The sequence below is a fragment of the Microtus oregoni genome, unplaced genomic scaffold, assembly GCF_018167655.1.
Source record: "Microtus oregoni isolate MIOR12 unplaced genomic scaffold, Mior012 000054F_ref0000373, whole genome shotgun sequence".
In the NCBI taxonomy this organism is placed as follows: Eukaryota; Metazoa; Chordata; class Mammalia; order Rodentia; family Cricetidae; genus Microtus; species Microtus oregoni.
Genome location: NW_024543830.1, coordinates 11147408 through 11164502, shown reverse-complemented (window position 1 = coordinate 11164502; position 17095 = coordinate 11147408). Strand labels below are relative to the sequence as shown.

The 17095-nt window shown below is 45.2% G+C and overlaps 1 pseudogene; it reads right to left on the bottom strand.

Annotated features, from left to right (window-relative positions):
• Positions 1-12224: 12224 nt before the first annotated feature.
• LOC121438042 lies at positions 12225-12638 on the bottom strand (annotated as a pseudogene).
• Positions 12639-17095: the final 4457 nt, after the last annotated feature.

Here is a 17095-nt window from a genome sequence, read left to right as displayed (position 1 = left end):
GGGGGTAAAAGCTATGCATTCCCATGATCCCTCTAGAGTCCATAAATTGAATCCAATAAAAGGAAGAAGATGGCCCCTAAGAGAATTGGGTACCTATATACATACTTTGGGTCTCTGTTTAGCTGGGACTTTTGATTAAGATTTCTGTTACGTAATTGTCCTACCTCCTCATGTCATTAAGAGTGTTCAGAATGGGGGCTGGAGATGGCTCAGTGGGAAAGAGCACTTGGTGCTCTTGCAGAGGATCCAGGTTTGGATCCCAGAGCCTGCATGATGGTTTACAACTGCCTATAACTCCAGTTACAGGGGATCCACTGTCTTCTTCTGACCTCCTCAGGCCCTAGGCACTCATGGTGCATATACACACATGCTGGCAAAACACGCAGTACATAAAATAAAACAAAATGAGCCTAAAAATGTGGACCATTACAGATGACATTCAAGTTATCAGGCAAGTTTCTGCTTTTTGAATGCTTGCTGTTGATGTTACATGCTTCTTAGCAGTTATACCTTTGTACAGTCGAGTCCTACATCAAATAGGGCTGATGTGTGTTAGCTCATATGATGTGCCAGAAATAATAGTGTGACTTCTGAGGCTAGGCTGTCGAAGATACTGTGATTACCGGGGCTGGGTGTATCTCAGTGGTAGGGTGCTTGCCAGTGGGCAGGAAGCTCAGAGGCAATAGTTTTGACACCCAGGACTCCTTTGCAACACACACACAGACACCAACGCACACACACATGTACGCGCACACACTATGGTTTCTACTGTATTTTTTCTTATATTGTCCACGCTAGGAAAAGTTAAGTGCCATATTGTCACAGTACTCAGACAACACCATGGTCACTGTGGCAAGGAAACTTCCATGTATTTATTGCTCACTGTGGTGGTTTAAGTAGATATCCCTCCCATAGACTCATGTGTTTGAATGTGTAGCACGTAGGGATGGCACTATTAGGAGGTGTGGCTTTGCTGGAACTGGTGTGACTTTGTTGGAGGAAATACATCACTGTGGAGGTAGGCTTTGAGGTCTCATATGCTCAAGTCACACTCAGTGTGGTACACAGTCTCCTGCTACTGCTTGTTGATCGAGATAGAGAACTCTCAGCGCCTCTCCATCACCATGTCCACCTGCATGCCACCTTGTTTCACCATCACGAAAGACTAAACCTTTGAAACCGTGAGCCAGCCCCAATTAAATGTTTTCTTTTGTAAGATTGGCCGTGAAGCAGGGTGTGGAGGCAGAGGCAGAGGCAGAGGCAGGTGGATCTTTGTAGGTTTGAAGTCAGGTTCGTCTACAGATTTAGTTTCAGGACAGCCAGAGCTATACAGAGAAACCCTGTTTCAAAAAACAAAACACAACAACAACAACAACAACAACAACAAAATAGTTGCCATGGTCATAGCGTCCCTTCACAGCAATAGAAACCCCAACTACAACACTCACTTAGGCTCAACTTTCTAAATCTGAATACTTTAAATGTATCAAATATTCCATCAGTTTCCTCCAATGTTGACAGCTATTCAGAGAAGGTTCCTAGCATGGTTCTGTTGTTCAAGGACTGGGACTTAATCATGGTACTTAATCGTGGGTTTTTCCTTCACTCACACCCTAGAGGTACCCTAGAGGTTTTCTTTGTTTCTCTTATTTTTAATTTCCTGGTTCTTGTGTTTCAGTACTTTAAAAAAAAATGTAAAGGAACTATGAATTGCATTGTCTCTCTTTCTCCACAGTGCCTGTTAGGAAGCTCTGAACTCATGTATGACTATTTAAAATGAACCGTACGGAAGCTAATGGAATGCATTCTTGGTATTTTTACCTAACCATTGGATATATCATTTTTCTTCCTTTAATTTCGCTTTTATTTCTATTCATTATCTCATTTTTAGGAACTCTGATACCACAGTGTCTTTGGGTTACTAATGCTTTGATTAAGCACCACGACCAAAAGCAACTTTGGGAAAAGAGGTTTATTTGGCTTATACTTCCACATCACTGTTCATGATCTAAGGAAGTCAAAACAGGAACTCAAGCAGGGCAGGAACCTGGAGGCAGGAGCTGCTGCAGAGGCCAGGGAGGGGTGTTGCTTCCTGGCTTGCTCAGCCTGCTTTCTCATAGAACCCAGAACCCCTAGCCCAGGGGTACTACCACCACAATTGAATGGGTTCTACTCCATCAACTACTAATATAAAAAATACTCTCACTTTTTCAATCGAGGTTCTCTCCTCTTGGATGACTATAGGTTGTATCATGTTGACATGAAACTAGCCAACATACAAGTCAGTATGTCTTTGTTAGCCAACTCAAATCCATTTTTGAATAAGGAAGGGACATTTATACCTGAATGTGTCCCATGACCATCAGAAGCAATGGTATAAAATATCACAAGACAAAACTCTTAAGCAGGAGCCAAACAAGAATGAGAACTCAGAAATGAGGAAAGGACCCTTGAGTACCAAAGTCAGTTAAGTGAATAACTGAGAGGTAGGGATCTGGGGAGGTGGCTCAGTAGGTAAGTACTTGCTGCACAAGTATAAGGACCACAGTTAGGATCCCAGCACCAGTGTAATTGCTGGGCAGTTGTGGTGGTACACTGCCTAAAATCCCAGCACATGTGAGGTAGAGATAGGATCCCCAGAGCAAGCTGGCTAGTGAGACTAGCTAACTTGGCAAACTATGGGCTTAAGCAAAAAGTCATGATTCAATATAAAAGATGGAGAACAATCAAAAGAGGCCCCCAATGTCAACTCAGCCCCTGCGTATGTATGCTCATGCACATGTGTCTATATACATGAGAACATGCACACACGTATTCATGTGAGTGCACACACATGCACACACAGTTGAGAGGTGGATCCAGAGTTGGGAACTGGGGACAACGAGAACAGGTTTAAACTACAAAGCTGGACAGTTTCCAGGCTAGTGGCCTCATGGTTCTGTGGAGCACTGAGTTGAATTAGGAAGGTGTGGACACTGTGTCCATGCAATCTGGGCTCCCTTCCCTGTTCCCACCTCTACTGGCTTCCCATTTTGGCCCTCCCTCCTGGTTCTTGGGCAGACAGTGTTCTTGCCACTATTGAAGGAAGCCTGGGATAGGAAATGGGGAAAAGAGGGAGTGGAATCTCCTCAGTGGTGCCTGTCTCGTGTCAGAGTGAGTAGCTGGGGATGGAGTATTGTAAAAGGAGACCATGTGTTCATTTCCCGGCCACCCAGACCTGAATAATCACATAGAAACTATATTAATTCCAACACTATTTGGCCAATGCTTCATGCATATTTCTAGCTAGCTCTTACATCTTAAATTAACCCATTTCTATTAATCTGTGTAACACCATGAGGATATATCCTACTGGTAAGGTTCCGGTGTCTTTCTCGGTTGGCAGCTACATGGTGTCTGCTTGACTCCACCTTCTTTTTCCCTGCAGTTTAATTTTCCTGTCTAGTTCTATTCTGCCCTGTCATAGGTGGAAGCAGCTTCTTTATTAACCAATGATAATAAAACATATTCACAGCATACAGGGGGCATCCCACATCAGAGTGTCATTTTAGGAAAGCTCTCATTGCATCCAGGGAAGAAGTGTTCCTCTTCTGTCTACACAAATCCCTTCAGCAGGGCCATTCTGGGTTCCTTCCCAGCATCTCCTTCCAGCCACTGTCCCTTCTCACCTATGGCTCCACTCTCTATTTTACCCTAATGGTATGGGAGAATTGTCTATATTCTGTCAATCATGTTATAAATAAACGCTGATTGGCCAGGTAGAAAATATAAGTGGGAAAACCAGACAGGAAGTAGGAATGATGTAATGAGAGCAGGAGAATTCTGGGAAGGAGGAAGTTGATTCCTCCCACACCTGCCCAGACCACCGAAGCAGCAGGATGTGATCTGCTTCATTGAAAGAGGTACTGAGCCACATGGCTAACATAGATCAGAAAAATGGGTTAATCAAGACGTGAGAGTTAGCCAGTAAGAGGCTAGAGCTAATGGGCCAATCAGCTTATAATTTATGGAGACCTATGTGTGATTTTCTTTGGGGCTAAACAGTTGTGGGGTACCAGGCGGGACAAAAACCCTAAAAACAAGCAGGCCTGGCCTATCATGTTACACCCTAGTCCTCTCCTGTAGATCGACACAAGGTATTCTCATCCTTTAAAATATCCCTTTGGATCCTCTAGCCATGTATCTGTCACAAAGGACCCTTCTTGGAAATTTTTTTCTGTCCCTGAATCATCTACTTTGTTTCTCAACACCCTGAGACGAAAGCCACTCCCTACTGTGACCGGTGACTTTTGAGTTCTTATAACTGTAGTCTTGATGATTGCATGGATTAAATCATTAATAAGTGGTTAATGCCAAGTCACCAATAATGCATCAGTGTCACATTAAAAGGAAGAAATAAAAGTGCTTCCCCTTGGAGTCATTTAACCAAGTGCGAGCCCAGATTTTAAATCTCTACTTCAGGCTCCCTTTGTCTTCTGTCCTCCTAATAAAGGACTCGGCTCTGTATCTATTGAACTGCACAGAAAGCATCACTTGGGGGAGGGAGTGGGATACTTTACAGAAATCCTGACCTGAGGCTTACAAGGGATTAGGTCACTGGCTCCGACTGAACCAGACCACAAACATCATTTGTTATCAACCAGTATACAGATGTTGTGTTCAACATTTATGGTGGATATTCAGATTATTGCATTTGCAGCTTTCAGCAATGATGCGCGGGCATTGTTCTGGGCCAGGGGCGTGGAAGAGTGAGGAATTGCAGATAACAGCTCTGCATCATGGAAATACACGGGAGATCCAAGGCAGGTAAGGTTGATCGTCACACTTGGAAGCAGGTTCAACAAGCGAGCTGAGCACACAATAAGATAGCACTCATAAATGAATTCGAGGCGAATTATTAACTCTGGCTCTGAAGTTCAGCAAATAACGCCAGACTATTAGAATGTAAGAGATATTTTTATCCTGATGCATGCCGCAGGTCTTATCTAACTTGTCTGTGTTACCTGTTGACCCCGGTTCCTCATCAAACCTTCCTCCTTGATCTGATTGATTAACTCATTTATTCAGTAAGAACTGGGTCCCGGCTGACCTTAAACTCTCGGACTCACGTGATCCTCTCACCTTGTAGGTGCCAGGATTACAGGTGTGTGCCGCTCCACCTGCCTCATTCCTTCTGATTTTCTTCTCCGAATGACCCCCTCTCTTCCCCCTCTTCTTTCCTTTCTTTCCAGAGTTCCTATTTCTCCATGGCTCTATGTCACAGGACTCCAGGTTCAGATAGTCCAGCCCAGAGTCCTCTCAAGTTGTATGTGTGACTACCACCCCTGCTCTCCAAACCCCGTCCCTCCCAAACTACATTCAGTGTCTCACCCACACGGTTCTTCCTCCTGCATTTCTTATTCTGAGGAACATTTGGAAGACAGCCAGCCAGACACCATGAACACGATTTTAAAGTCTACCTCTTACCCTCTTGGGCTTCTCTGTCTCCAACCTTGTACATGAGCGTGTTGGTCAGAGCTCCTACAGCTCCTACGTGGGCTCACCACCCCCAGATTCTCCTCTTTGAACTGTTCTGCACACAGCGTCTGGAGTGGAGGTTCAATAAACATGGCGTTTTTATTAGTTAGCTGCAACTTTCTCTGTATTTGGGGTCAATCAAACTCCCTGTCTTGTTCTCCTGGGTCCCTCCCCATGGGCTTCTTCTGTCTGTATCCCTGGCCCAGCTCATCTAGGTTCCGTGGTGGGGGTGGGGTAGTCACAGGCCTGCCCTGAGACACCACTTTTCATCTCAGTACCCCTGGACTTGTGGCTTCCAGTTCGGGTGTTTCCCCCATTACTGTTCAAGGACCTCATTTCCCAGCCCACTCTTTTCCCAGGCTAGGGCAGCATCTGTCCCTGTGAATGTTTTTCTGGACCCCAGACTGTTATGGTTAGAATCTCTAATGTCTCCCATGAACTCATGCATGGATGATTTCCCCCGGTTGGTGAGGATGTTTTCAGAGACTCTGGAACCTTTAGGAGGTGGCCCTAGCTGGCAGAAATAGGTTAAAGGGGGTGACCTTTGAGTATTAGCTCCCCCCTCCTATTTCCTGTGCCATGCTCTCCGCTTCTAGGTCTGTTCCCACAAGAAAAGCTCTTCTTCCCACAGCGCCTGCCACCGTGGTCTGAGCTGCTTCTCCCTGCTGTCACCACTCAGATGGCATGAAGCCATGAGCCAAGCTAAACCCTTCCTTCCTCATGTTATTCTGTCGGAGGCTGTGTCACGCGGATACAGAGGGTTCTACTACTGAAAACAGGTGCAGGGAATGGCTGTTAGTTAGGCCTGACCACGTGATTTTTAGGTCTTTGGAACTGTTGGGCAGAAAGAGTATGAAAAACTGTGGAAATGTGGGTTGCGAAGCCCTTGAAGTGAAGTTGAGCTTATAATTCCGGTGGGAATTTGGAAGCCCCAGATGCCAATAGACACGTGGCTAGTTAGACTGTTCATGAGGTTGACTTGTTAAGTCTATAGGAATTTTCAACCCTAATATTTATTTCTATGTTATATATATGAATGCTTTCTCTGCACATATGTACATGCAACACATGTGTGCCTGGTACCTTTGGAGGCCAGTAGAGGGTGTCTGACCCCCCGCCCCCGGAACTGGAGTTACAGACTGTTGTGAGCTGCCTTGTGTGTGCTAGAAACTGAATCCAGGACCTTTGCAAGAGCAGCTAGTGCTCTTGGCTTCTAAGCTTCTCTCCAGCCCCAATGGGAACTCTGTAAGTTCTACTAACTTTATTTATTTATTTATTTATTTATGTATTTATTTGCATTATGAAAAGGCTGTGAACCTTTGGGGTCAGGGATGGACCGTCAGGGCTTGATTCCGAAATCTCCCCTGCAGGCTCATGTTTGAATACTTGTTTTTAGCTGGTAGTGCTATTTGGGGGAGGCTATGGGACTTTGGGGGAGGTGGCAGAAGTACATCAGTGTAGGTGGTCTTTGAACATTAGCTCCCACCTCTAGTTCCTGCCTGCATTCCTCGCTTCTCGGGCTGCAGCTATGTGAACAGCTCTGCTCCACCTTATCCGCCTGCTGCCATGGACTGAGCTGCCCTGCCCTGTCTTCCCCACCACATTGGACTGTAACTTCTGAAACTACGAGGCAAAGCGACTCATCCTCCCCACACAATTTCTGCCAGGGATTCTGTCGCGGTGACACAGAAGTCATGCACACAGAGACACTACCTTCTGCATTGTGACTATTTGTACCTTTGTCTTCAAACAAGCGAATGTAATGGAGGGATTCCAAAAGAAAACAAAACTCCACCCTCCTGGTAGCTGGCGTGCAGCCTCCTGCCCCAGACGCTCAGCAAACGTGTACTCAGTGGATAAGTAAGTAAATGGCTACATCCCAACAGACTGTCCATTCTCTCTTACCTTATAAAGCTGATATTCAATAATACAGATAGCTTTTTTCCCCTGGGTCTCAGGTACACATGATTGGGTTAATCTATGCTTCATGTCTCATTATGCCATTGGTCCATGCAAGACCCCTGCCGTTCACTCATTCATTTTTAAACCAAGTCTTCACCCCATCTTTATTGCATATATTTAATGTTGAATTTTCAAAAAATGACTGTTTTATAAGCATGCGTTTTAATTCCTGTGAGTAGTATTGTGATATAACTCACTGTGTTATTGTATGTGTATGGGTGTAATTACATGTGAGTAGGTTACACGTGTGTGGGTGCCCACAGAGGCCAGAAGATAGCATTGGACCCCTGGAGCTAGTGTGACAGGCAGCTGTAAGCCGCCCGGCGTGGGTACTGAGAACCAAGCACAGATCCTCTAGAGCAGAAAGTACTCTTAACTGCTGAGTCATCTCTCCAGCTCTTTATTATGTTTTTTGAATTTTCTATTCATGGCCATGCTTCTACAACTCGTTTTCTTTGGGTATGGCTGTGCTAGTGGGCTTCTTTGCCACTGTCACAAAACGCTGACCAAAAGCAACGTGGGGAGGAAAGGGTTCATTGCATTCTATGGGTACGGTCCAGGACCGAGAGAAACCAAGCGGGAAACTTACGGCAGGAACCGAAACAAAGACCATGGGGTAACACTGCTTACTTCTTGTTTGCAGGCTCAAGTTCAGGGACCGCTTTTAAACAGCTCAGGCTCACAGTATGCTGGGCCCCGCTCCATCAACTCCCAGTCCAGAAATACTGCTGCAGACTTGTCTATGGGCCGTCTGATGTAGGCCGTTTCTCAATGGAGCTTTCCTTTTCCAGGTGACTCGATTTGGGGTCAAGTTGACAAAATGAACCTATTTGTGGTGATATACGTTTTTGATAATATCTCTTGACCCCCAAAGAGACTGAACTTCTCTTCCCTATCTTGTCATCAAATTAATAATCTGCCTGGAGATCATTCTAAACTATGTACTCAACATGATATCCTACTGTGTGTTTGGCCTGTTTAACCTGCCTGTAGGAGAGCAATGTAACCAATCTCGCTGTGCCTTAGATTTCCCACGTAATCAGATTTTGCAACTTAAGCCAAATACATGTACGCTTAATATCCCTGACCCAGAATAATGTATGTGTGGGTGGATGTGGATGTAGCTGAGGATGGCCAACAGGTTGAAAGCAATATTAAATAAAACAAAAGTTCTATAAATGTTAGAAGTAACATGTGGATATAGGTTGGTAACATCTGTGTAGACTTTTGAGTGCTGTTCAGGGTCCTTGGCAATTCTCACTTCTCTTGTAAAACTCTTAGAGATTTTTGTAAAGAATTCTCATACTGTGCTGTCTATGCTGTTCAATAAATACAGAGCAAAGCTCTTTGTTAGGGATGCAGGCAGGACAGTAACCACAGACTCCAGATAGGAGAGGGTTGTGGAAGACTAGCTGAAGATGTGTTTTATTTGTTTATGCTGTGGAATATTTGTTTAATGATGCAAAGAGGTGTTGCATTCTTTTATGTTGCATTTGTTTAACTCGGGGAAGCTGTGTTACTTTGCCTGTCTAAAACACCTGATTGGTCTAATAAAGAGCTGAATAAGCCAATAGCTAAGCAGGGCTGACAGACAGAGAGAATAAATGGGAGAAAGAAAAGATAGAGAAACAAGAAAGGAGGAGAGGAGGATGTCAGGGGCCAGCCACCCAGCTACCCAGCAAGTCATGGAGTAAGAAGTAAAGAATGATATCTGAATAGAGAAAAATAAAAACCCAGAGGCAAAAGATAGATGCGATAACTTAAGAAAAGTTGGCAGCCTTGTGGTGGTGGCGCACGCCTTTAATCCCGCACTTGCGAGGCAGAGCCAGGCAGATCTCAGTGAGTTCGAGGCCAGCCTGGTCTATAAGAGAGATTTCCAGAACAGGCTCTAAAGCTATAGAGAAACCCTGTCTTGAAAAACCAAAGGAAAAAGAGAGAGAGAGAAAGAGAAAAGTTGATTAGAAACAAGCCAAACTAAGCTGGGCATGCATAAGAAAGAGTAAGACTCTGTGTGATTTATTTGGGAGCTGGGTGGCAGGCCCCCAGAGAGCCAAAGAGTAAAAAGGATAAAAGGTGAAAAGCAAACAGCTACAGAGAAGTGGAGAATTCAAGTTTGGGTCTACTGCTGCCAAGCAAATCCAAGAAGAACCTGCTTTATTTTCATCATTTAACGCATTATTGACCCTGTACCCTAGCCTGTCACTTTTATCTGACTCACAAGTTCCCTAACACCAGACACTTAAATAGCACCTTTGTTCTCACGGTTTTTGGATTGTTCTTGTTTTAAAAGTCCATCTTCACATCATAGCATAAGCAGGTCAGGGAAAATGGTAGTTTCTCCTTTTTACTGAGGAGGAAACTGAGGCTCCAGGAGACTGACTGGCCGTAAGTGATCTGGCATTTTTGTGGCAGACTGTGTTTCAGGTTGTGACGGACTGGGTTAATCTCCAGTCACACCTAATGAAGTTATCTTGATCAGGTTCGTGGAGGTGGGAAGACTCACTCCAGCGGGGCGGGGGGGGGGGGCACCAATTCCTAGGCTTGGGTCCCGGGCTGCACATACAGACGAAGCTAGCTGAGTATGAACATTCATTGTTCCCTGCTTCCTAACTGCCAATGGAACCTGACAAGCTGCCCCAAGCTCCTGCTCCCAGGGCTTCCCTGCATGAGGGACTGTACCTTGAAATGTGAGCCATAACAAACCCTTTCTCCTTTACACTACTTTTGTCGGGGTTTTTTTTTTTATATCATACCCATAGGAAAAGTAGCTGAGACACTGGTGTTCTAATACTAAGTTCTGGGTTTACTGGCGACCATGCTGGCTTCTGAGTGTGGGTGTGGTTTGACACGGAGCTAGGGCTGTGCAGGTCTGTGGTTACCTCTGTGGTGCAGGCTCCCAGGGCTTCCTAGATAATTTTCAGCTGATGTCCTCTTTCTTCCAGCCTTCTTGCTTCTCTGTGTTCAGGTTGATGAGCCACTGTGAAGAAGCCTGGGCATGGGATATATGTGGGTTGGGTTGTGGGATGATTGCCGTCTCTGGGTGATGAACTCCAGCCTCTTCCTCCTTCAGTTAGCTTCGTGGGTGGCCCACAGAGGATGGCTCTGTCCCCACAGAGCCCAGACCAGGCTCTCGGCTTTTCACATTTGTCTAGCATCTCTGCTGCCTCTTTCTCTGGTGCACACGTCTTCCTGAAGTTCTGCTCAGTGAAACATGTGGTTTTTCTGTTTTGTATTTTTGTTGTTGTTGTTGTTTGTTTTATGTTTTGTTCTTTTTTGGTTTTTCAAGACAGGGTTTCTCTGCATAGCCCTGGCTGTCCTGGGAACTTGCTCTGTAGATCAGGATGGCCTTGAACTCAGAGGCCTTCCTGCCTCAGCCTTCTGAGTTCTGGGATTAAAGGCATGTGCCTGACTGCGTATTTTTTCTTCTTTATTTTGAATGATGAAAACTCTGAAGAACCTTGAGTGAGTGTCCTAAAGAAAGCAGATGAGGGGCTGGAGAGGTGGCTCATGTTTGAGAGCCCTGACTGCTCTTCCAGAGGACCCAGGTTCAATTCCCAGTACCCACATGGCAGCTAACAACTGTCTGTAACTCCAGTTCCAGGGGACCCAACACTCATGACAAAATGCCAATGCACATCTTTAAAAAAAAAAAAAAACCAACCCAATAAACTAAAGTTATATTTAAAAAAAAAACAAAACAGAAAGCAGATGAGTCCTCCGTACATTCCACTCCAGAATATCTCCAGGGGCTCACTCCACTGGCTTTCACCTCCTTTCTCTCCACACTAGTGGAAAAAGCACACAAGTTATCACAACTAATGTTTGTGATCAATCACAAACGCATTGTGTGCAAAGTACCCATTACCGAAATTCATACATCTCCAGCCCGTTAGTTCCACTAGCATCTTCTTACAGATGAGAAAATCGAGGTTCAGAGAAGGTAAATCACTTTCTCAAGGTTGCAGAGCAAAACACCGTGAGTCAGATGGAACCCTCCGGATTACAGGTGCCACGACTTTAATGCATCACCCCCCACTGAGGGCAGATGTCCTAGGTCTCTGTAGGAGAATCCCAGTTTGGTGTCCCAGACACAGCAGGAAAATGATTCCATAAAGAGAAACGGCTCCTATTTAGCCAGTGAGCACTCTACCCAGAGCAACAGGGTCATTGATCATTTAGCAGCCATGCCCCGAACCCCCGCTGGGTGTGTAGCCAGTTCTGGGTAAGTGAGAAACTTCTAAGTCTCCTTCTAGCTCCAGAGGGACAAAGTCATTTCCAGTGATTCATCGGTGACTAACTAAAACGCTGACTCTCCTGAGCTCTCGGTTAATCTTTTTCCAAAACAAGCACTGGTGGGGGTGGAGTTGCTGCAGTATAAACACAAAGAGGGGGACTAGGAAAGAGATGGGAGTGGAAGGGGGAAGGGGGAGGAAAATAAATAGAAGGGAGAAAAGAAGGAAGGAGGGAAATGGAGAGAGAGGGAGGGAAGAGAGAACCTCAAGGAAAGTAGACATTTTGTCTAACATAAGCACTGGGTATCGCTTTGTGTTGTATGGTATTTGTGTGTGATTCTGTTCAGTCACACAAAGACTCTCTCTGTTCCAAGTCTATATGGTTTTTTTGTGGTCCCCACAGCCTGAGGCATGCTTGCTGCCTGACCTACGGACCCACACTCCCTGTCTGGCCAAGGAAAATATTATTACCCACCCTCCATTAAATTTTTAATGATGGAAACAAAAATATACCTAAAATTGAAGTTTCTAGAAAAACCACTTGTTCTTCCCTGACTTTTACCTTTCCTCAAACTTGACTTTGGCCTCCTGCCTGGCCTTGGGTTTCAGAACTTTTAAAGGGTCTCCGAGACATACTTGTTGACAACGGTTTTGTCCAAGGGACTGACCACAGAGTACCTTGTGGGCATGAGGGGATTGTAGTTAGATATTTCAGAAAGGATTTGATCTTTGATCTCTCGGTGATTTTTGTCTTGCCCATGGCAGCTGTCACACTTTGGGGATAGCAGTCAGTTCCAGCCACCAGACCATGGCTGTGAGGGCGAAGGTCTAGGCACCATCATCCATGTTCTTCACGACGGCAGATTTGCATCAAGCCATCCAGCCCAGGGCCAGCACTACTTTCCCGGGTTTCATGAACTTGCCCATTTCCACAGCAAGTTTCTGGCACCCAACAGGAAGAAACTAAGGCTTATTTTTTTTTTCCCCACTTTACAAACGAGGGAGCTTAGGTCCTGGAGATGAAAGATTATTTAACCTTGGAGATTACTCTGTGATTACCAATACAACCACCCACAGGCATCTCAAAGCTCTGTCTTCTTCCTTTGAGATGCAAAGCGCTCATCCTTTGGGGTCATGATGAGGATTAAACACAAGGTCTATAGAAAGGGCTTCATAGATGCGAGCTGTGTCTGCATTATTGTTACAAAGCACCTGTCAGTGCTAGTTCTAAGGCATCTAACAAACATCAGTAGCCTCTATCTAGCCTCACATGCAGCTTGCCTAAGGGTCAGGATCAATTGCTATCTCAAACAAGCTGACCCTAGCATATCGATTTATGATCCACGCACCTCCACAGTGTCTCACCTCTCTATTTAGCATATTAAAAATGTCATTGGGTAGAGTATGGTGTAATGCCTTCATCCCAAAGTCTCCCCACCTTGAAAAGGATATCTAGATATTTTTCTTCAAATTTTTAATTCTTTATTTTTATTTTATGTGTATGCATGTTTTGCCTGCATGCATGTCTGTGCACCCTGTTCCTGCAGTGCCCAGAGGCCAGGGGAGGGTGCTTAGTCTCCTAGTACTGGGGTTACAAGTGGTTGTGAACTGCCCTGTGGGTGCTGGAAATCGAACCAGGGTCCTCTGTTAGAGCAGCCACTGCTCTTAACCACTGGGTCATCCCACCAGTCCCAATATTTATGTATCTTTAGAGCTGTTCAGAATCCCCAGCTGGGGGAAGGCTGTGTGAATCATTTGTATTCCAGCCTGGCGTCTTGGGAGATGATGTTCCTCCTAATTCTTCTTAAGTTTGTGTACACAATCAATTCCGTACACACAACAAAGAAGCCTGAACCAAAAAAAAAAAAATATATGCAGAAGTTTAATGTTGAAATTAATCTTAAAGCGAAGTTAATCAACACATAATCATCTTTGTGCTACATGGTGATTAGCTATAAATGAAAGCTATTTGTGTAAATGAAAATAATCAGTAATATTTTGTGTAATCAAGCTAAGCACTCACAGAAGTCAAGCCCTTCTAGGGTAATCAGCAGTCTTGAGTGTGGGTGGGTAGCACAGTTAGAGCTCCCAGGGTCCCTAAATCGCTTGTGGAAAGGGTTGATTCGGGTCCCTCCGATCCTTACTGCAATGCCTTGTGGATGTGAGTGCGGTAATCCGTTCTCTTCCTCTTCCGTGTCTGTTTCTTCTTTCCTGTCCCTCTCACAACCGTTATTGTGGTCATTGTAGTATCTTAGCCTTAATTCAAACAGTCTCAGGACCACCCATCCAGTGCTCAGTGCCCGAGAGTCTAGGGCCATCCGTCTTCTAGGTACTTTTAACATTTAACAAGGTTAGAGGCGTGGGAACAGAATAGCTATCATGGCAGAATGAAAAACTAAATGGCTGAAGTGGGGCTGGAGAGGTGGCTCAATTGTTAGGAACGCTTGCTGCCCTTGCAGAGAACCAGAGTTCAGTGTTCAGCACCCATGTCAGGTGATTCTGTCAGACCACCTCATAAGCCCCGCCTGCCCAAGGAGCAGGTAACTTCCTGGAATGCTGCCAGTTTTATGAAGCCCTATGGGAAATACTGTGGCCACATGATTTTGTCCTTATAAACCCCTACGACATGAGTCTCTGGGCCACTCACTGGGCAATCAGGAGAGGTCCTGACCAAAGTCCATCCTGGCCAGTATTTAATTAAAGCTCGCTTCAGATTTGGCTCAAAATTGTGGAACTGGTTTTTCTCTTGCAAATCTCAGGATTAATAGTTCGCCGCTGCCTGTAACTCCAACTCCAAGAGACCTACCACCTGCTTCTGGCCTCCGTGGGCATCTGCATGTATGTGTGCGTTTGTGCATGCATACACACGAACAAATAATAAAAAGGTCTTATTTAGTGGCGGTATGTCTAGCATGGCAATGTTATTTGGGAGAGTGTTGTCTAGACCTCAGTAACCTTGGCCTGAGACCCCTCCCTGTCTGGTCTGTCTAGTCACTGGGAAAGCTACCGAACACATACACATGTTTGTTTACCTGGCCAGCAGTGGATTAGATCAGGAGTAGATTCATAATCAAGCTGAGACCGCCAGAGTCTTCTTCCTCTGCACAGAACTGTGGTTCAGAGAGAGACCCTGTGAGGGCTTAGAGACGGGACATCTGACCTTGGGCGTTGATCGCTAAAACTGCAGGGAGAAGCAGAAGCAGGAGTCCACGTTACTTTTCTCACCACCTGACAAGAAGCAATTTAAGAGATTAAGGATTTACATCTGCTCACAGTTGAGGAACAGTTTGAGGTACAGGCCAGCGTGGCAGGAAAGGCACGGTCACAGGGATGTGTTTTCTCACACTTCCCTGGACCAGGAAACAGAAACCAGACAGAAGCTTGGCCTGGCTACAAAATCCAAAGGCTTCATCTCCTAAAGGCTCCATAGCCTTTAATATGTCACCATTTGCCAGGGACAAAGAATTCATACATACGAAAATGAAGGGAACATGTCACATCTAAACCCACAAAAGGGTTAAGATGATCTAACGTAAAAAAAAAAAAAAAAAGAAAAAAAAAAGATGATCTAGCGTGAAAGACAGAGAAGGGACGGGTTGGTTGGGTTCCTGGTGGACTTCCAGAACTGTCCTGAGATCACATTTCCTTCCTCATCCTCAGATCTATGAGGTACTCTGGTTCCTATATAGTTCATTTTTTTTCTCTCTAGTGTAAGCCAAGTGGGTTCTGTTATTTGCTAAAAAGACAGCCCTGACCAAAAACGCAGAGAAAGGCAGACTGTTTTCCCAACACATTTTATAAAACAAAGAAGAATTGGAGAGGTTTTGCTGAGAGGTAATATTGTCCCCAGATTAACTCTGTTGCTTCTGAGAGGTGAATTCCAAGCTTAGTTAACCTTCTTTAAAGCATTTCCCCTCCAACTGTGTTTGGAGGAAGTCGACCCAAATGGGAGTAGGTGAGCAGAGTCGGGCAGGGATGTGAACTCCCTGTTGATGCAGGGATGTGAACTCCCTGTTGACGTTACAGTCTCAGAAAAGCAGTACCCATGTCCAGGACCCATCATCTGAGGTTTGGTGTCAGGGACCATTGTCCTAAAGTTGATAGCAGGGACCATTGTCCTAAGGATGTTTGCAGAGAGCCCCACATCCCAAATATCTTGAGAACTGTTTGTTAACGGAATCACAAAAAGAATGTTTCTGCTTACACAAAAAACACCAGGTGTGCTAACTGGTGACCTTTGCTACCCCTTACCCCCCACCCCAAGCCAAGTTCCTCATTCAAGGGCTATATAAGCTGTAACCATTACCCTAATAAAGTGAGACCTTGACAATTGAATTCTGCTTGGTCTCCTTCTTTTCTCTTGTCCATGATTCATACAGATAGAGCCTCTTCAGACCCTGAATAACTGGACCTGATGGACGGGTCAGTTTGGCTTCTCTCTGCCCGCTGCTTCCTGTGGACTTTGAAGGGCCCCGAGAGACTCGCTTCAGTGGGTCTGATTTCTGGGCCTGGACTGTCTACCCAGGGTCTTTAGAGCTGGGGACAGAGGTTTCAAAGTTAGCGGTGCAGGGCTGGCAAATGGCTCGGAATGTGAAGGTACTTTACTGGCCATCCTAAAGATCTGAGTTCAGTTCCTGGCACCCATGTGGCCACGGGAGAGGGCAACTCCTGCAAATCGCCTTCTAACCTTCACACGCGTCCCTTCCGATAAATAAATACATGTAATAAAAAATTTAAAGTCAATGGTCCATCAAAATAGAGCGCCGAGGGAAAGGGAGAAATCAATTTCAAGAAAACAAACATTTCCATTGATTACAGAAGATGCAGGGCATCTGAGAACGACACCAAATGCAGACTTCATTTTAAAATGGTCCTTGTTTTCTTTTGTTCTTTTTACTCTGTCTCCTGAGGCAAAAAAGCTCATTTTCTTCAGCGGCTTGGTGTGGTAAGAGATGCTGAATGACCGGCGAGGGGCTCTGAACGTGTCCTCTGTGCTGGAAGTAGTTAAAGATCCAGGAAGTGCTTACACATCTGAGCTTAGCTGGTAGGTCAGATGCCACATTTGCGGCAGGTCAAGGCTTCATGCATGCGGAGGGTGACCCAGTTTCCTGAGTGAAGACGTCCTTTATAGAAAAGAAATTGGGGTACGTGTGTGTTTCTGGGTCTTTCCTATGTGTATGTTTCTGAATGTAAACTCCTTGAACTGTCAGAAAATTCTATATCCAAGAACAGAAACTGTAGAAGAAAGACCTCTCTGTGTGGCCTATAAGGATTTGATGAATACCTGCTTGGACCTCAGTGGTGAACAAGGAGCAGCGGACAGAAGAGAGACACCAAAGGTGCAGGCTCCAGCTGGGAACCCGAGGTTTTTTTCTTGTCAGGCA